This window comes from Vulpes vulpes, unplaced genomic scaffold (assembly GCF_048418805.1).
Source record: "Vulpes vulpes isolate BD-2025 unplaced genomic scaffold, VulVul3 Bu000000656, whole genome shotgun sequence".
Lineage (NCBI taxonomy): Eukaryota > Metazoa > Chordata > Mammalia > Carnivora > Canidae > Vulpes > Vulpes vulpes.
In genome coordinates, this window is record NW_027325677.1 from 567,063 (window position 1) to 589,198 (window position 22,136).

The following is a 22,136-nucleotide window of genomic DNA, read 5'->3' on the forward strand; positions in this document are numbered from 1 at the left end:
TGCCTCTCCCTCTGCTACTTCCCTGGCTTGCGCACACTCTCTGACAATTAAATACACAGAATCTTTTCTTAAAAAGAACGATTTTATATTACATATATTTTGCCACAATAAAAAAGTATTTTAATAAAGTATCTTGCCCCAGAGGTATACCGGCAGCTGAAGTGACAAAGCAATTTGTGCCAAATACAAGCATATTCCCTCTTCTAGGGCCTTAACACGGGTGTGGGGGTATGAGGAACAAAATGAGAAAAAACAATAGTAATAAGGAAGCAGGAAACTGGTTTGATTCTCTGGCAGAACAGGTAACCATTTTCGGGATGTGAACCTCAAGATGGCAGCGGTATGAGGACACTGGGGAGGCCCTGATGGCCCACAAACACCACCTGGCCAATGGGGTGGGGGGCTGTGACGGGAAAAGCCAACAGAACTCTGGAATCGGCTGCAGCCACTCTGCAAGCCTGCTGGCGAGGGCCAGGGGGAGAGCATGGGCTCCTGCGGAGATGGGTCCACGGGAGCCCCGTTAATCTGCACCTTGGCTCTCCTCTTGGGTGGAGCGTCCACCCCTGAAGACATTCAGCAATCCCCAGAGGTAGTACCGTTGGTCACAGATGCAGGGTGGGGTGCCACTGGCATCTAGCAGGTAGAGGCCAGGCTGCTGCTAAGGTTCTGTGTGGGCCCAGGACAGCCCACACAACGAAGAGCTAGCTACCCAGCTCACAGCAACAACGGCACTGAGGCAGGGACACCCCCTCACAAGAAAGCTGCCCCTCCTTGGTGCCCATTTCTCTCCACGAAGATGGAAAGAGAGCGCTGCTCATGGCCCACGTATGCACACAACAATGCTGGAGCCCCAGAGCTGCTAACCGGGAACGGGCTTTTGCAAAGGTCCCTGACTTAAATAAATTTGATGATAAACAAAAAGTTCCCAGAGCTCAATTCCCTGTAAAAAAGGAAGTGCTAAAAATGTGTGAAGTGCTTGCTTCACAAGGCAAAGCAAGAAAAATCTGTCACCTCCACGTCTGTGGAGGAGCAGAGGATGCTGTTCCCTGCCTGTTGCTGCGCACCGCCCTGCTGACTCAATGCAGTCATGCAGAGCTGGCCCCAGGCCACACTCCAGAGCTGCCCAGAAACAGCACTTGGTGCTAAGAGGCAAGCCCACAAATTCCAAGTCAGGTACACAGGTAGGATTTACTATTGGCTGATCAAGACAGAACTTCTAACATCAATTAGTGGGAAATTAATCCTCGGAGGAGACTCAAGAAAGAGGTTTCTATCTAAATCACCAAAAATGCCCTGAAAGTCTGTGTCCCCCCAAAATGCATATATTGAAACTACCAGCCTCAATGTAATGTTATTTGGAGGTGGGGACTTTGGGAGGTGACTAGGTCATAAAGGTGGAGCCCTCCTAGAGGAGGCTTATAAAGAAACCCCAGAGAGCTCCCTCACCTTCTGCCAGGTGAGGACACAGCAAAAGTCAGCCATCTGTGAGCCAGGGAACTGGCTCTTCTCACGCACCAGATCGGCTGGCGCCCGGACCTTCAACCTCCCAGCCTCCAGGACTGTGAGAGTCCATGGTGGTTTGTCATAGCAGCTCAAACTGAAACAAAACCTCTTGTGTTTCTATGGCCCGTGCCTCACATTCTTCATCTGCACAATGGATAAAAATAGTGCCTATTGGGAGGATTCAAGAAGTTATTTATGTAAATGACTACAAATAATGCCTGGCATATCAAAAGTCCTACAATTGTAATAACACAATAAAGATTGAATATCACTTAAGGTTGGAGGCAGCCAACAGCACTATTTTAAAGAAAAGGCATGTGAGGCTCAAAAAACTTGAATGGGATGTGCAAGTACCCACAGATTCTTTGTAGCCAATATGAAAATGAAAATGTTGGGTAGCCAGAAACTGAACATTCAACACCACATTCAAAGTGTTCTTGCCAAGAAGAAAAAGAATATTTGAAAACCTGGGGGAAAGAAATATTTTAACATTAAAAATGTTCTTCACTCTGCATCAAAAATATTAACAGTGTGTGTAATATGCAAAGAGAGTTAAGCCCACAGTAATTTGAAATAATTAACTAAACTTGTCACTGTCCAATAAATATCTCTAAAGTTTTATGGCCAAATAACAGCCTTTATTCTCAATCCCACAAGTAAAGTGGATGTGACACTGTAAAGTAATTAGGACTAGACTAAGTCATTTGACTGTAGTGTTGGTTTCATGACTGTGACATTTACATTCAAAATCTCCAAGTAGGGATCCCTGGGTGGCTCAGCGGTTTGGCGCCTGACTTTGGCCCAGGGCGCGATCCTGGAGACCCGGGATCGAATCCCATGTCGGGCTCCCGGTGCATGGAGCCTGCTTCTCCCTCTGCCTGTGTCTCTGTCTCTCTCTCTCTCTTTCTCTCTCTCTCTATCTCTCTGTGTCTATCATGAATAAATAAATAATTAAAAAAAATCTCCAAGTAGCTCATTCTCTTTATCACTTTGAAGAAAACCTACACAAAACGCATGCACTATGGTCTCATTTCATGGATTCCCTTCTTTCTGTTTACTGTTTCATTTCTTTCAGAACTATCAGATTTACAACTAGCTGTAGTTTTTTAACAAAAAAAGGGAATGATGGTGCAATCTTTAGATATTTAACTGGCAGTTTATCCAATAAACTCTACCAAAGACAGACTTTCTGGCACCCTCTAGAGGCTTTACTTGTGTGTCTACATGATCTTCACAGACAATGTGGTTCTTTCTTGTTAACATCTTAATAATTTAAAATGAAGCAAGTCTTCACAATTCATTCTGAGCACTAAGATTAGCTAAAAATAGGAGACAATTATGCTAAGTAAGAGTTTTCACTGGAAAATTACCATTCTATTATTGGGAAGGAGAAATTATCAAACATTTTGGGGGAGGGTGGGAAGCAGTACAGTCTGATTTGATAATTTCTGGATATTTCCTGCAGAAACCTATTCATTCCCAAATAGTTATTCGAATCAACAGTCTTCCATATCTGTCCAAAACCACTAGGCAGTAACAACAACAACAAAAAAGCAAAAGGTAGTTTTAAGATGTTAACAGTGTCTGAAGCTGAGGACACTCATGCATAACTATTAAAACTTAAAAAAAAAAATAAACTATTAAAACTTAATCAGTGTCATGGTACCACCTGAAATGCCCTGAATTGACACTTAAAGATAGAAACACTCGCTCTAAAAAGTGGCCATCTTTTCTAAACCAAACAAATGAGCAGCCAGCAGGAGTTGAACTATAGTGTATCTGCTCCCACTGCCAAGGCATGGACAAAGATGTACCCTGGGTGGGGACTGAGGCTTCCTCTCACTAGAGCCTATCTGTTTATCTTTCAAGGCAAATTAGGTTACAGGAGATTTTACTGACTACATATGAATTTACCACTTTATCATAAAGTTAAAATCAACACAAACAGGTTGCAAATAAGTCACTTCTCCATTGTGAACTAATTAAGAAAAAATGGACTGAATTGAAAATATAGCCCCTGCTTCACTGCTGCCAGAGCTGACCCATCTGCCTGGATTGGAGGCCTCACAAGCCACTCCACAACTTCCAGCAACTGGGCAAGGACCTGTAGAGGGGCTTACCCTGTGACATCTGCTCAAGAAGAAGGTGAGGAGAAGGAGAACATGAGCAGTTTGACAGCAGCCTTCTGTGGGGGACTTACCTTCAACAAACTTGTTCCACCCTTGGAATGAACAGCACGTGAGATGCCCCCACTGGTAGCAAGGGAAGAAGTACAGACAGTAGAGCGCCCATAGAACATCTACCATTACTGCCTCCAGGAAGTGTAGGAGACAGGAAAACTAACATAGATTTAAGATATTCTTTCTTTTTTAAATTGTCAAAGTCAACACCCAAGAAACAAAAAAATCCAATCATGAAATGAACAGAAGACATGAACAGGAATCTCACAGAGGAAGACAGACATGGCCAACAAGCACATGAGAAAATGCTCCGCATCCTTTCCATCAGGGAAATACAAATCAAAACCACCATGAGATCCCACCTCACACCAGTGAGAATGGGGAAAATTAATAAGGCAGGAAACCACAAATGTTGGAGAAGATGCAGAGAAAGGGGAACCCTCTTGCCCTCTTGGTGGGAATGTGAACTGGTTCAGCCACTCTGGAAAACTGTGTGAGGTTCCTCAAAGAGTTCAAAATAGAGTGACCCTACAACCCAGCAATTGCCCTGCTGGGGATTTACCCCAAAGATACAGATGCAGTGAAACGCTGGGACACCTGCACCCCGATGTTTATAGCAGCAATGTCCACAATAGCCAAACTGTAGAAGGAGTCTCAGTGTCCATCGACAGATGAATGGATAAAGAAGATGTGGTATATGTATACAATGGAATAATACTCAGCCATCAGAAAGAATGGATAAGGGCGCCTGGGTGCTCAGCAGTTTAGTGCCTGCCTTCAGCCCAGGGCGTGATCCTGGAGTCCCAGGATCGAGTCCCATATCAGGCTCCTTCCATAAAGCCTGCTTCTCCCTCTGCCCATGTCTCTGCCTCTCTCTCTCTCTCTCTCTCTCTCTCTCTCTCTCTATGTATATATATATATATATATATATATATATATATATATATATATATGTATATATATCATTGAATTTAAAAAATCATTAAAAAAATCTGTCTTTGAAAAAAAAAAAGGATGATACCCACCATTTGCTTCAACGTGGATGGAACTGGAGGTTATGCTGAGTGAAATAAGTGAAATGGAGAAGGACAATCATCATAATGGTGTCACTCATATGGGGAATATAAGAAATAGTGAAAGGGACCATAAGGGAAAGGAGGGGAACTGAGTGGGAAAAATCAGAGAGGAAGACAAACCATGAGAGACTCCTAACTGGGAAACACACAAGGGGTAGTGGAAGGGGAGGTGGACAGGGGTTTGGGGTGACTGGGTGATGGGCACTGAGGGGGGCACTTGACAGGATGAGCACTGGCTGTTATACTATATGTAGGCAAATTGAACTTAAATAAAAACAAATGTAAAAAAAACTATTCTTTCTTTTTTAAAGCTACTCACTTGTATATTTCTAGAGAATATTTCACTAATTTAGATTTAAGAATATAAATGTGTTATATTATTTTTAAGGCTGTGTGTGTTATATGTAGGAAAAAAATATGGTAAAAGTAACTGGTCTTAAATTTGATATTCAGGTTAAATTTCATATTCAGGTAATAGTAACTGGTCTTAAATTTGATAGTCTTAACTAGTGTTAAATTTGTTGTTCAGATTAAATTATTAAACAGGAATTTAATGCATTAATTGTGTCAAATTATGATGTATACAAAATCATTTTTTCTATATCTCACGTGTTTTTTTTATAAGCTATTAGCTTCATTTTTGCTAACATCCAAGGTGCATACCATTATCCAGGTTGGTTATCTTATATCCTACCCTTCCTCTGCACTCCCCATCATTTTGTGATGACACAAGACTCTTCTCTTTGCAGGGAAACACTTTCATAGCCAACATTTAAGAATGACATAAAAGATCCCACATTTGTCATTTCCTCTGACAGTGCTATTTTCTTCTAAATATAAAAAAACAGACTTCTTGCATTTTCATTTTTGCTGACGATATCTGGGTCCCAAAGAGAACTTTGGTATTTTTTCCCTCCTTGTGGGAAAAGTAGCACAAGTTTGGTTAACCTGTCACTTTGTGTACAAAGGTATAAATTGTCCATTTTCATGACAGTCATATCATGACTGACATAGATTTTCAAGCTCTACTAGTCAGTGGTGAATACAATGTTGAGCACTGATATAGACTTGCTTTAAGTGGATAGGAAAGGAAACAGACTTTGGAATTCATTAACCATACACTGAAGCCTTATCCTATTTCTAAGTTAACACAACAACCTTTAATGTTAAAATTCTCTCATTGTTATGACCACTTTGTGATAAACTTATCATAACCTCAGCAACGCACAGAAACATGGCATTAATATCAAATGTCATTGAGTCAGTGAAAGGTAGCAACAATTACTTTAGGAAGTTAGCATCACATCTCCTCACCCAGATAACCTGTACTAAACCAAGGTAAACCCCACCATTAATTTTCAAAGGAAAGTATAACCTAAATACCTTTTAAGTTAGACATGAAAAAATACATATGCATTGATGTTTTAAGTAGATACTTTCAAACAAATTTGAAAAAATTATAAATTATCCAATCCCAAAGAGGTTTGCATAAGTGGAAAACAAAATACTGTTAACCTCTTACACTACCCATGACTTTATCTTTCATTTCAATAACTTGGAAATAATTTTCCTATAGAGCCGCTAAGTCCTTACCCATTAAGGAACAAGTTTCTACACTGTTAAATCATTCTCATAGAAAATTATGTTCTACTGAGTTTCAAACATTCGATAGAGACTAGCTATTAGCCTATTGTGTATCCAGTTCTCAGTCTTCACAAATATCTCCTTTCCCCTGAAGCCTCAATTTTCACTTCCTAACCCCCTAACTCACTATTGAATTTGTGCAAGGGCACTGCTTCTTTTGTCTGTTACTCTAGGAATACATAACTCAATCAAAAATCCTCAAAGCTTTGCAAAGAAAAACTGCTGCAAAAGCACCTCAGCACTTCGGATTAAACACATTTTTTAAAATTTTTATTTATTTATGATAGTCACAGAGAGAGAGAGAGGCAGAGACACAGGCAGAGGGAGAAGCAGGCTCCATGCTGGGAGCCCGATGCGGGACTCCAGACGCGGACTCTGTCCGGGGCTCCAGGATCGCCCTGGGCCAAAGGCAGGCGCCAAACCACTGAGCCACCCAGGGATCCCCAGACAGACCAAATCTTAAAGTATATAAACTCTCCATTTTTAATAACAGCCATATCATGAATAACATTATATAAAATATTTAACCAGGTACTATTCACATATAAAGAAATAGAAAACAAGATAGACAAGAGTTTACTATTTCCATTCTTTCCATTTCCCCTGAAAGAATAGGAAGACTATGTCACATGTATAATTATATGGATTTATGAAATTATAGATTGCATACATAATCTTTCAACAAGGTAACATGGATTACAAATGCATTTCATAGGGAAGAATTCCATTTAAAAGGCTAACATTTAGTCATAGCGCTAAAATCAATATAATCATACTCCTTCAACAAACCATGTGTGCATGTGTATGTACATACATACACACATATATATATTTAAATGCATATAAATACTTAAACAAAATAGAAAGATAACTTTGCATAGAAAGTAAAACCAAGAGAAATAGTCCAAAAGCCTGATTTGGTTAAAAGGTTAGCTTAAAAACACACCATACATTCAATGAGCATTTAATAATGCTATGGATTGAACAAGTGTTCAAAGCTCCACTGGTTTACCGTGCACTTCTGCCATTTTAAATGGCACCGAGGTACAAACATTTTCTAAGGTTTATTATGATGTCTCAATGTTAGCTTTTAAAGGTAATCTGAATCATCAATATAGATATCAAGCATGAAAGAAATAAGCTGTATTTAACATGCTGATATTTTACCCAGAAACCTTGCTGAAATCTCTTCGTAGTTTTGTTAGTTAATTCTCAGATTCCTTTGGATTTTGTATGTAAACATTTGTTTTATCTGCAAATAACTTTTAAATGTTTCCTCTTCTTTTCCCATGCTTTTGTCTTTTCTTGTCTTTTTTTTTTTTTTGTCTTTTCTTGTCTTATTGTGATATCTGAGGTCTAAGAAATGGTGAGAGCAAATATTCTTTTGGTTTTTGTGATTAGAAGGATAGCATCAATCTAGGATTTCAGTATTAGTTAGATTAAGAATATTCACAAATTCTTAGCGTACTGCAATTATTAATTGCAACCTAGTTTTGGAATGTGGTACTTCTTTAAGATTGATTAAAATAATCCCAAACCTCTCCTCCATCTGTTGATATTGGGGATTACAATAATTCCTGGCTGGTGCCTCCCCTCAGAATTACCCCTCTACCTTCCTGATTCCACTCAGCATCACCGGGCTGCCCTGCAGCCCGTGTTCTGTACACCTGTAACAGAAGGCTTCCAGCTAAGTTTCACAACAGGGAGTCCCTGCCAAGAGGCTGGATGGAAGGAAGGAGGGAAGATACAGAATATCACTCTTCCTTCCTCTTGGCCTCCAGTAGCCTTTCTGAAAGTGACTGCGTTTCCCCCTCTCCCCACCCACATGGCTCTACATCCTGCTGGATCATCCTCTCCCCCTGGGAAATCCAGGCCTTGGATTCCGGTGGCACTGCCTTCTCCTCTCTCTCAAGACCACTGGTTCTCCATCTGAGTACTACTGACTTTTTGGGACCAGATAGATTGTGCTTTGTTATGTGGGCTGGCTTGTGCATCAGAGAATGTTTAGCAGCGTCCCTGGCCTCTCTATACTAGATTCCACTAGCACCTCCCACCCAGTCTCCAAAGACTGCTACTTGTCTTCTGGTAGGGGTGAGAGGGACCACACAGGCCCTGGTTGAGAACCACTGATCTGGGCTAATGGAAGTCATCTCCTTGAAGCTAATCTCTGAGTTACTTCTCTGCCTCCTTGCTTGACTCTTAGCTTTTCTTTCAAATTTGTAACTATGCTCCTATATTAAATCCCCTCTGCTGTAAATACAGAAGTGGTGCGTAACTGATAAAACAAATTCTTAACATTAAAGCATACTTAGGAATGACTGTAGTACAAACTTCTACAATAGCTGGCTTTTATCTGCTTTCTTTCATTTTACTCTGTTGCCTTTAAGACGAACATTTAGCTCATTATCAATTACTCTTCTTTTCTAATAAATGCATTAAATGCATGTACTACACTAGCTACACACTTTGAATTTCGCTATTTGCTGTTTTAATTGGCATCCAGTTACATTTTCTGCAATTTATTATGATGTCTCAATGTTAACATTTGAAAGTAATGTTGAATTATCATTATAAATCATGCATATAAGAAATAAACCATATTTAATTTGTATAAGAAGCAGATTTCAAAAGAGGAAGAAATAGCTTTTAAACTGTATCACCAATATTTGAATACGTTTGTAGCTAATCTCCAATATTTAAAGTATCTATTATTGAGAAGCTTTTATTTCACATTACTTCTCAATCCATAGCTGGAAAATAAAAGGTTTGGGAAAAAATTCTCACTTTCAATAATAATGATCTTGATCATTATTATTATCATTATATTCTCTTAAGAGGTAAATTGAACACCAATAAAAGTTAATTTAAAAAAAAATGAAAGAGTATCACTGATCTTTAAGACAAAGACAAGAGAATCAAATGAGAAAGACTAATGCATTTGGGGGGAAAATGCTATGACCAAAGGCAAGAAAAAATATACAATTACAAACATCAAATTCGAGTAAAACTACATATAAATCCACCTAATAACTAAAAATATGTAAGCACCAAAGAGCAGCACGTAAACTTGAGTCTTTCTGAGTGGTGGAATCAAATAAATGAATCTTGCATATAAGAAAAGAAAATTAACTTCTATCCAAGCTTTCTTCTTTTAAGAGTGCCTTACAGAATAGCTTAACGATTTTATACACACACAGAGGCACACACAGAGGAACAAATTTTGGAAGTAATAAGAGACACTTGAAAATGCAATTATGTTTTTTCTGAATTGTTTTGCATTTTATACTTGAAAAACTACATCAGCGTCTATTAATAAACATGGTGTAAGAGCGTCATAAAAATCATCATCAATATTACATATTTCCCTCAGTTCTCTTCCATCAAGAATTCCCTCTCTGGCTTCTGTGTTCTGTCTCCTCACCACTACGTGTGTTTCTTGTAAAAGGTCGCCCATTTGTCTCTGGGATGAGCTACCTGAGAAAAGGTCAGGTCCAAGGAAGGCAGGATTCATTGCCACCCAAGACACAGACGGTATTAGTGCCTCCGTTTACCTCCCATCTTCAGGGCAGAGCGATGCTCAGAGAAGACAGAAGCAGCCAACGTTGGCTCTGTTCTACCGCCCGCAGCTCCCGCAGTACTGTGGGCCCGGAACCCCACCCCGGCGCGCCGCCGCGTAGACACCTGCAGGCGGGGCCACACGGACCCAGGGCCCTGAGCCGCAGCCTGGCCAGCGCTGCCCAGGAGGGTCGGGGGCCACATCCTCCCGAACCACGGGGTGCTCCGCGGGAGCTGCTGCCCTGCCCTGGAGCCCTCCTCAGTCCCCCTCCAATCTCCCTGGGCCCCAGCACAGGGCAGCGGGGGCCGTGGCAGCGCCCTTCCACGAGGTGGGAGCACAGACGGGCCTGGGCGCTTCGCCACGAGCCTGGCTGCTCAAATTAATGACTTGTCGGGCCTGTCTCCGCAACTGCACTGGAAGCTTTTTGCAGAGCTCAAGGCCGTCTCGCTCTTTGATTGTCTCTGCCAGCTCCTGCTGCCCTGCACCCCCAGCGGCCCCCCCAGCAGCCCCGAGCCCCCCCACAGCAGCCCCACATCCCCTCCCCCTGCAGCAACCCCGCAACCCCCGCAGCCGCCCCGCCCCCGCAGCAGCCCGCAACCCCCACAGCGTCCTGCCAGAGACAGCCCCACACCCCGCGCCCCCCAAGCAGCAGCTCTGCATCCCCCCCGCAGCAGTCCCGCACGCCCCCCCGCAGCAGCCCCGCATGCCCCCCCGCAGCAGCCCACACCCGCCCCGTACCCCCGCAGCAGCCCCCCCACAGCAGTCCCGCAGCATCCCCCCAGCATCCCCCCCCCCGCAGCCGCGCCCTGCACCCCCCCAGCCGCCCCCCAGTCACAGGCGCCTGCAGCCTGCAGTTTCGATGGCGACGGGGCGCGCAGAGGGGGCACCACAGGGAAGCAGCGCCGCCCGCTCCTGGGTCCCTGGGGTCCCCGGGACACACAGACGCGCCAGCCAGGACAAGAGGGCCCGGAGAAGACAGGGCGGGGGCAAAGCAGAAAACAACCTGAGATGAGAATGAGAGGCATTAGAACCGCCAAGTGTCTCGGACGTTCCCACCAAAATGAAACGTAAAAATCAGGTCTGTGAGTTTATTTTTTAAAAACTATATATGCATACATACACATATAGGTACATATGTGCACACATACACGCATGTGCATGTCCGTATATACAGGAAAAGTTTGATCTGCCTTCTCTTAACACCTGGGAATAGCATTTCCAGAAAAGTTCATTTTCATGGAAATCTTGAAAAACAGCAAGGCCACTCTGGAGTGTGCTACCATTTCACTGGAGCACATTATCATAATATTGACTCCCGATCATGGATCATGCCCTGTTCTGGGCCCTTCATGAGGCTTTGACATTTATTTTTTTCTTACTTTTATTCAAATTCCTCAATTTTTGTTTTATTTACAAGAATTCCAAAGAAAATTTTGTTTTACTAATAAAAGCTATAGGCTCACAAATACCTCCTAGAGTTAAAATATTTCTAAGCTGTCCAACTCTCCTTCAAAGACTCCACCAATATTCTTTTTCTATTCTGTATTTAAGGCTGCTCACCAGTATCTTGGCTCTCCCTGACCCCAAGACATGTGGTAAGACTGGCTTCCTTCAGCATTTAAAGTTGAGCATGTCCACGTAACTCACCGTGCCTGATGATGCAGGCCTGAGTGACACATGACTCAACTTTTCACTCTTTTTTCCCCACCTCAATGACCATGAGGAATTCACTACGGTGCCAGGTCCATTGGCCTGGCTCCCCAAACGCCTAGAATTGCCCGAGCCTCTGTTCCCACCTTTTGCCAACCCCATGCTAAAGATGTGCCAACTCTCACTCTTTTTAAGCTGCTGAAATGGGGGTGCTGTTTGTTTAAGCATAACTGAATCTACCCCAACGAATACACAAACTTCTTATTCAATCGTAAAAATTTCAACACATTATGCTCATTTGTATGAGGTGTGCAGAAGATTACGAGAGAGTCTCTCTTCAAGATTATGATGTGACAAGACCATAGCTGGTGATTACCATAAAAAACAAAATATGAAACATTCCATAGTAAATGAAAAGCAAAAATTCTGTAAGAATTCACTTTGGGTTGAGGTTAAAACTAAAAGTCTTAGCACTAGAAAGTGGATTTAAGATAGTAACATAGAGGGATGCCTGGGTGGCTCAGTCAGTTAAGCATCCAACTCTTGAGTTCAGCTCAGGTCATGATTGAAGATCTGGAGATCCAGTCCCATGTCAGGCTCTACGCTGAGCATGGAGCCTGCTTAGGGTTCTCTCTCTCTCCCTCTCCCTATGCCCCTCCACTCAACTTGTGGGTACAAACTCTCTCTCTCTCTCTCTCTCTCTCTCTCTCTCTCTCTTGCTCTCTCAAAAAAAAAAAAGACAGTGACTTTGAAGAATTAGTAAACCCAAAAGAAGGTCTTCTATCACAAGGAAAGGGTTAGAGTCTGAAACATATACTAAAGGCTCAACTATTAGAATTCTTATTGTTAATATTATTAAAGAGAATTGCAAATTTTATCATACCTAGCAGATTCTGCATGTGGAGGTCTAGTAGAATCTGAATTGTAGAAAAAACTATTTTTTTTTTTAGTATAAGTGTGTACCACGCAATATTTAGATGCTTATACTAAAAAAAAAAAAAAAAAAAGTAAAACTATTGATTATCTGCAATTCATATTTTACTAGGCATCCTGTATTTTTACTTGCTAATCTGGCAACTCTAACTCTGGATTCATAGGTATTTCCCGGGTATTATATAGGTTGTATAAGAGGGCCAGGGACAAGGCATTAAAGTTATCAGTAAGACAATTCACAAAATGAATACTAATTACATTTGTTTCTGGGTTTTGTAAAGGAAAGAAGCAAACATTCCATACTAAAATACTTGTTAAAATATCTTCATTTGTTAAATTATTTTCTAAACAAATGATAACAATGCCCTTTGCTTCTATAAAAGACATAAACTAAACAAAATAGTTTAAGCAAGTTTTGCCAATTTTGCATTATCTGTATCTTATAAGTCATTAGTTTTCTTTTTTATTGTTTATGTAATTTTGAGAAATTCCCTCTCTTCCCTCACCTTACCATAAATCCACAACATAGATGATAAAAAATATTTTATGCTGATTTGCTAGTGAATAATTAATAAGTCAATTTGAAGAACAATTTCAAAATATTAGGACATCATCCAAGCCTATTAAAATCAAATAAAAACATCGTTTCCTTTACTGAATTCCTTACTGGAATCTTTGAGCAGGCATTTTAAAAACTTACAGTGTTAAAAATAAAATTTGAAAAGCAACCATTGGGATCCCTGGGTGGTGCAGCGGTTTAGCGCCTGCCTTTGGCCCAGGGCGTGATTCTGGAGACCCGGGATCGAATCCCACGTCAGGCTCCCGGTGCATGGAGCCTGCTTCTCCCTCTGTCTCTGCCTCTCTCTCTCTCTCTCTCTCTCTCTCTCTTTGATGACTATCATAAATAAATAAAAATTAAAAAAAAAAGTTTGAAAAGCAACCATTATGTTTTAGGATCATTTTAGGTTTACAGAAAGATTGCAAAGATGGTAGAGAGAATTATCATATATCTCATACCTGGTTTCCCCTTTTATGAACATCTTACATTAGTATATTTGTTACAACTAATGAACCAGTACTGATATATTATCATTAACTAAAGCCCATACTTTATTCAGATTTACCTAATTTTTCCCTAATGTCCTTTTACTATTCCAAGATCCTATCTAAGACATCATACCAAATGTAGTCTTAATGTCTCCTTGGGCTCCTCTTGGCTCCGACTAGATCTCAGATTTTTCCTGTTTTTGATGACCTTGAAAGTTCTAAGGAATACTGAACTAGATATTTTGTACAATGTCCCTCACATGGGATTTCCCTGATATTTTTCCTAGGATTAGACTGCGACTAGAGGTTTTAGGGAAGAAGTCACAAAAGTCAAGTGCCATTTTCAACCTATCATATAAGATGGATTTTTTTAATTGACAATTTTTTATAAATTGCTTACTTACATTCTTGGAAACTAAATTATATTTTAATGCCCTCAATTTAGTATTACCAGCCTATCCAGTTTGAAGTAAACATTTGGACAAGACTCAGGAGTTTCAATTATATAAATCAATGGCATTTTTATATGAATTCTAACATCATTTAGAATGATCATATGACATTTTAAAGTGCAAGAACAAAAAATCAATTAAAACTTAGAAAAGAGTCTCATGAAAACATTAGAACATTAATTTACATTGTCCTTTAAATAAATAAATAATAAATAAATAAATCCTATATAGCTTAAAAACCAAAATTACAAGCTTAGAGCTAGGGTAAACAAAACAAAACAACAACAAAAAACAGCAACAACAAAAAACAAAGGAGATAGAATCATTGATGAAGATAACAGTAACTGTCTATGGCAGAAAGTGACAGCCTGCATCCCACTTCCTGAGGGCCAAACACACCAGCTGACAGGTCTCTAGGTTTCTCAGGGATTTAAGTTAATTCTTTCCAGCTTGGCCAACCTTAATCCAATCAGTGGTTTCCCCCATGACCCAAGAGTTGGCACATCTCCCTTTGTACTTGAAAGCACAAGAGAATTTGAATCTCGTATTTGTTATTAAACTACTAAATGGTGAACTGCATTGGAAAAAAGTATACATGTTATTTTGTGATTACTAATTAGCTCAATTAATGAGATTAACGATTAGATTTAAACTGACATTTTTGTAGGTTAAAGGAAGTTGCATGTCAGCAATTTCACATGGTTCTACCTAACACTCTCAAGGATACAGCAATGGAGGCCTGGATTTCCCAGAATGACTCATAAATAAAAACCTTCCCAAGGCATGTACTGCCCTTGGTAAACAATTAGGCGAAGGTACCATTTCTATCCTTGAATAAGACTCAAAACCAAAAGCTGAAATTGTTAGCATGCTGAATGTCAACAGTTAAACAGTGAGAAGGAACCAGAATGCCACTTCCACTCAGCTCCTGAGGACACCAGCATCTGGGCAAGAAGGCAGATGACACCTATTCCGTTACTACAAACTCCCAAACTGCTCTCCAAAACTAAACTGTGTCACTTACTGTCAGACACGATTTACAGACAGATTCAAAAGCTAAAGGTGCACATATATGTAGCCAATACAATAGGAGAGAAACATTTTAATCCACATTTTTGCTTAAGTGTAGCAACAAGTTAAGCATCAAAAAAAAAAAAAAAAAAAAAAAAAACAACTCAAAATAGTCCTGATAGTTAAAAGGAAACCTCCTCAATCTAGTAACACTAAATAACTTTTTTAAAGATTTTATTTATTTATTTGAGAGAGAAAGAGAGAGAGAAAACACAAGTAGGGGAGGGGCAGAGGCAGAGGGAGAAGCAGACTCCCTGCTCAGCAGGGATCCGGATACAGGGCTGGAACCCCAAGAACCCGAGATCATGACATGAGCTGAAGGCAGACACCCAACCAACTGAGCCTCCCAGGCTCCCCTAGTTTAATAGCTTTAAGCTAATTTTCTACACGGAGGCTTTATATTTTTCAAAGATGTCATTTGACTAAAGGCACAGCTAATTTAAATAGAAAGGGGATTTTGTGATAGCAGAATCCAAATGTGAGATGTAAAAGTTTATAAGCAAAAACTTATTTTTCTGTTAATATTAATTCCAAGTTACAGATATTTCCTGTATGAGATGAAATGAAAGTAAATATGCCATTATGAAAATATCACCTAGAAGTCACATAAATTGGCTTCTGATATTTTAATATGTAGCTGTTTAAAAAAAAAATTCATATCCCTGACACATTAACATGCATTCTTTATAAACAAGTCACAAAATTTCCAACATATATCATTCAAGGACTTATGCCAAGAGTAACATCTAGATAATACTGCTCTAATTTAAAATAATTTGTTTTCCTTTCAGTTGACAATATTCCAAAACTTAGATGGTATCTTCAATTTAAATATAACGGAGAACATAATATAAATTCACTTTGACAAAACAAACCTACTTCTGAAAATCACATATGATCATATTTCCTATATTTGCCAACATTCAATACTTTCTCTTAAGATAATGTCTTGACAAATGAATATCCTGAAAGTTCTCTAAATCAATATCTCCCAGTGTTTCATATTCCCTGCTTTCTTTAAGATGATGAATATTGTTCCATGAAAAAGTAAACTTTGTACAGTTCTAATTTATTGTTCTAAAAGTAAGTTTAATGTCCTCCTGCCACAAAATTCCTGGCATATTTATATTCTATTTACTATAAGATAATCTCCCCTTGAAAAACAGCCTGCAATACTTGAGAATGCCAGGAAATACAAGAGAGCTGACCTGGTAGGTAAAAGCATTATATTAGATCTGCATGTGGCAACGCATCAGCTCTTCCTAACTAATCATCATACTGGTCTCTGACATTCATTCAGTGATAGATGATCTGTCTTCTATCTTCCCATTTCAACATATATCTGTGATATGATTCAATGGTTAGTACATTTAAAAATTATCCTATATAAGATATTTACTTGAAGCCAGGTAGGCATTCATCCTTGTGCATTCCTACTTTTTCTACATCAGAACAGGTATTTTAAAGTCTTTTTAATGACCAGCCTTCAAAGGGGTTGCATTCTACTGTGGGAAGACAGGAAAATAAGCTTGCAAACCAATAAATAAATTAGATGATTTCCAGTTCTTTCACATGTTGTAAGGAAAATAGAACAGGGAGTAATTATTAGGTGAAAAACCAAGAGAGGATCAACTTCAGGGAGATGTGTACAAGAGACAAGATGGCCAAAGTGGCTGCCACCTAATAAATCGGTGGGAGAGGGTGCAGGTGAGATAAGACAGGGAGGAGTTGAATTTATTTCTTTGTGTCATTGTCAGGGTCCTAAATAAAGGAAAGATATGAGTGGATACAGAGAGAGCTCTCTGGCTGCTGTGGAGATAAACTTCAAAGAAGCTCAGGAAAGGCAGGCTGGCTGGCTAGGAGCCTGCTACAGAAATCTTGGTGAGAGGTGATGGGGGCTGGGATCAGTATTTTTAAGAGTGAGGGTTATAAGATGTGAAAGGTTCAATCAAGATGAGGAGCATCCATGTAATTTTTTTTAACTATTATAAAAAAGAATTTTGGAATACCAGATGTTAATAAATACGGAAATCTGTACCTAGGTATTCTATCATATTGCTTTGTGTGTCACATTCTCTTTTATAAATCAAAGCAAATCGTTTAAAGTAAACTAAAAAGTAATTTAAAATACCTTAAATAATGACCCAGATTATAATCAGTGATTCCCATTCCCTTAAGGACCACGACAATACCAAACACCCCAAATCTGCCACCAGAGTGGGCCTTCCTGGGCATTGGGACCTTGCTGGTTTTAACCTGTGGTCTCTGTTATGGATGTAAAGTTTGGATCCCCACAAGTTGCATGTGTTGAAGCCCTACTTCCTTTAACATGATGATATTTGGAGTGGGGGCTTTGGAGGTAATTAGGGTTAGATTAGGTCATGAGATGAAGTCCTCATGAGGGGATTAGAGATCTTATAAGAAGAGGAAGAGAGAGGACACTGGGTTACTCAGGTAGTCAAGCATCTGCCTTTGACTGAGGTCATGATCTCAGCGTCCTTGGATAGAGCCCCTGGGTTGGGCTCCCTGCTCAGCAGGGATTTTGCTTCTCTCTCTGTCTCTCCCCTCTGCTCATGTGCTCACTCTCTCAAATAAATAAATACAATATTTGAAAATAAAATAAAAAAGAAGAGGAAGAGAGAAAGATACATGCACAAGGAAATGCCATGTGAAAACACAGAAAGACCGCGGTCATCTGCAAGCCAGGAAGAGAGCTCTCGCAGGAACTGAATCAGCAGGCATCTTGATCTTGGATACCCCGGCCCCCAGAACTGTGAGAAACAAATAAATGTCCCTGGTATTTTGTTATGGAAGCCTGAGCTAAGACTCCCATGCAGTGTTTTCACTTAGTGAAGTACTTCCACCAGCACAACACACAAGCCACCAGGCATTCCCTCATTTCCGTGACTGAGGGGATCATGGCATGTTCTTACATTTGGATTTAGGAATATTTGTGCCACTGAGCACGGCACCCGATTACCTACTCAGTGCCTCACAGCATCCTACAAGACTAGCTGTCAAAATGTTCTACCATCTTCCCCTGGTGAAGCACAAACAGCTCTGCAAATTCCGACATCACACTACAGTACGTCTGCATATCTCAACACCTGAAACCTCACACTGTATCTGTATTTTTTAGCTTAATATGCACGTGCAGCTTAGCTTCTTCACACGATGATGGCAAACTTTTCCACGTGCTGCCAGGATCACTGCAAAGTGTTGGGCACCACAGGCATACAGCAGGACAACCCACCTGCCTGCACCGTCCTGCCTTATAACGGGGGTACAAGCAGTTCTACCTTTTCCCAAATGCCTAATGATATCCATCTTCAGAGATACATGAGCGTTAAACACACAGGTAACAATGCTCTGTCTACAGGAAAACTACGAAGCAGAAAATCTGACATTACTCCTACGGTACACGGGCAGCTTTTTAATGTAAATCGTGGGCATGCATATTGCAAACTAATAAGGTACAACAAACAGGAAACAGAATAATCCCTCCCAGTCCACAAAGCGATTCCTTCTAGAAAGTAAGAGGAAAAAACAAGGGCACAAAACACAAGCTGTGTAAGCACAAAGGACAGAGAGAGAAACTGAAAATAACTCTGAGTTCAAAAGCATCTTCTTTGGGTCAGAGCTAAAAGATAAATAAATAAATAATTTTTAAAATTTCTATAGTCAACAAATACTGTATCCGCCACACATTCATTTAGCTCAGATGATGAATACCTACAAGGAACAACATGTATATTCAAATTCAGATGAATATCTGCTAAGGAGCTTCAGAGAACAAGCAAAAATGACATCTACTATTGGTTCAAAAATCTGTTCAATTGTTTTCAAAACTCTCATCCTCACTTTCAAAAGATAAAATATGGGGAAGCGTTTGTAATGACTAAGATGCTATAAAGCTCAAAGGAATAGCTTTGCTTGTATCTCCTCCTACACCCTGTTCAACTCAAGACAGAACTTCATCAGGCTGTCACCCTTCTCTCTCCCACCTGCAGCTCTATCACCCGCCATCCTGGTAGAAAATACATATTCTGGGACGCCTGGGTGGCTCAGTGGTTGAGCGCCTGCCTTCAGCTCAGGGCATGACCCCGGGGTCCCGGGATCAAGTCCTGCATTGGGCTCTCCGCAGGGAGCCTGCTTCTCCCTCTGCCTGTGTCTCTGCCTCTCTCTGTGTGTCTCAAGAATAAACAAATCTCAAAAAATGCATATTCTGACAAGCCACTAGGAAACCACATAAACTCATATGATTTAACTGTGTAACTGTAAAGTATTTACGTTTAGTACTGGAAGATCTTGAGTCTTAGTCGCAATCATAGAATGCATTTTAACAGAGTTGGCACATGGAAGGAAAGGAAGGATTTCATATAAGTGACTTGAAGTAAGGTAGCATGGCACCCTGAGCTTGAAATCCAAGTTTGGACAGGATAGATACAGCTACTCTTCAACTAGAGAAAATGGCTCAACCACTCAGAGGGGGGCAGATGATCTGGGCCTGGAATATCCTGTCATTTGCTACTCTTTATATTGCTTCTTCAAAATTCATCCTCAGCCTAGTTTGTTGACTGAATGGACTGATCAATGAAAAATTGACCAGCACATCAAAAAATTGTGTTGCCAAACTAGTTTAAGCTTCCTGTTCCCTCTCACTTCTTAAAATTTCCACACTTCTCGGGTGTTACAAGCCCCTCAGCTCTCTATCAGAGGTCACCAGAACACAGTCTTCTGTCTCTACCATCCATATTCGTGGAGGGAGGAGGGATGTCAGTTTCCCCAAAGGTCAGTTTCCCTTTGCCCCATAACCTCTTACACTCTCTTTGGTTTGGGGGATTCACATGTACAAGCTACCAGCACCCCAGGAACCGCTCAACTGTTGCAATGAGAAACACAGAATCACTATATAATTCATCACACAATCTTCCAGCTAAATTTAAAAAAGGGGGGGGGCTGTCTCTGAAAGTGCTACAAGCATAAGCAAAACCATGATTAGCATATCCACTCGAGTACCTAAAACTTCACTACTGACTAAATAACATACCCACTGAGAGGATATGAACTTGCCTTCTGAACTTCCTTCAAAAGTTTTGAGAATAGGGGACAAATTAAAGTTTTTTTCATAACTTTACACACGACTTCATCCTATTGGAAGCCTACAGTTAGAGTGATAAGAATTCTCTGAAAACTTCTTCAAATATTTAAGGAAATATGTTCAAAAAACAGAAGCCAGCTACAGTTCACACTTCTAAAACTGTTCTGATAAAGCCTTCCAGGCGCCAGACTCAGCAGCCCACTATGAGAAAAAATAATATTCTGGGGACATTTCTATAGACTTCAATCCGTGAGGAACAATAGGGCTTCGTTTTTACTACTCTTTTAAGCAGCACATATCTTTGCAAAAAGAAAAAAATAGAACTTTTTTGGGAGCCAATTTGATATGAAACAATTTTTGAAGTGATATAAAGAAATAACAGGAATTACTTCCAGTGATGGTATCCTCTAAGTGATACCCAATGGCATGGAATATAGCAGTATCTTTACAACCAGTAGGGGAATGAGCATTTCATAATCATATTAATAATGGAGGTCAGACAAGAAAGTTTTACAGACAAGAAAATCTTTTGACTCCAGCTCATCAAAAAAAGAAAGCCAAAACCCTGCTTTTGAAGCACATCACAAATTTCAGGGAATACATTTTATACTGAACTGCTTGTCATGATAATGCTTCCCAAAGCATTTTTACATTTATTATCATATCACAATCATGAAAACACTGTAAATGTTGATCCTAATGAGCAAGTGACCAAATAGGGACACATGCAAGGTCACAGGAGAAAGCAAACAATTTCATTATGTGGATCCCAGAATCCAGAACCCTAATTCAGTATTCCCTTCAGAAGTGCCCAGTTCCCAAAATCCACAAAAAGCAACCAAACCAATCCTAGTTCATGAACCACTTTTGACAATGAGAACAAGACTACACATAGCCCATCATGATTAATGGAGTATTTACTATGTGCCAGTTATTGGTCCTAGGATTTGAGAATCAATGATAAAAAGACAGATGATCAGTATGGAATGGGGGTGGAGAGATACATAGTCCTAGGTGACCAGAGAGAAAGGTACATGTACCCAGTGGGTACACACAGAATATGATAGGTGTAATACATGTATGGGGACAGCTGGGGGGCTCAGTCGGTTAGCCCTCTGACTTGACTTTGACTCAGGTTGTGATCTCAGGGTCCTGGGATCCAGTCCCCATGGAGCTCCATGCTCAGCGCAGAGTCTGCCTGAGAATCGTCTCTCCTCTCCCTCTGACCACACCCCCCCCACTTGCTCTCTCTTTAAAATAAATCTTTAGAAAAAAGAAATATATATATGTATCTATATCAGATCTGTGAGGTAGAAAATCATATATTTGCTTAAGAATGACATCCTAACTTGCTTTTCCCAAACATCCTGAAACACTGCTTCAGCAGCCACACAGAGGATGACTATGGCACATATGCAGAGCTTCCACCTGTGAGCCCCAGCTGCGGCAAACACCTGACCTGTCGCACACAGGTCCTGAGACAGTACAGGAGAGTAATTATGCTTCATGGGGAGAAAGCAAAGGCCAGAATTAGAGAAAAAATATGTTATCTTTATTATTTAACAGTAGAGATTGCTAAGATGTTGGAGGTTCACAAATATACTAGGTTCTCTGCTATGTATATGAGGTCCATAGTTTCTTTTTTTTTTTAAGGTTTTATTTATGCGAGAGAGAGCAAGCGCACACCCAAGCAAGTGGGGGAAGGGGTGGAAGTGGAGGGAGAGGGAAAGAATATCAAGCTGACGCTGCATGAAGCATGGAGCCTGACACAGGGCTCAGTCTCACGATCCTGAGATCACGATCTGAGCTGAAACCAAGAGTTGGAGGCTTAACTGACTGAGCTACCTGGACACCCCAGGGTCCACAGTCTCTTAATCTGCCTTCAAAACAACCTGAAAACACAGGGATTATCTCCCCTCTATC

General features: G+C 40.5%; 1 pseudogene; it reads left to right on the forward strand.

Annotated features, from left to right (window-relative positions):
* Window positions 1–18,286: 18,286 nt before the first annotated feature.
* Window positions 18,287–22,136, forward strand: part of LOC140596560 (transmembrane protein 19 pseudogene) — a 32,108-nt pseudogene continuing 28,258 nt past the window's right edge.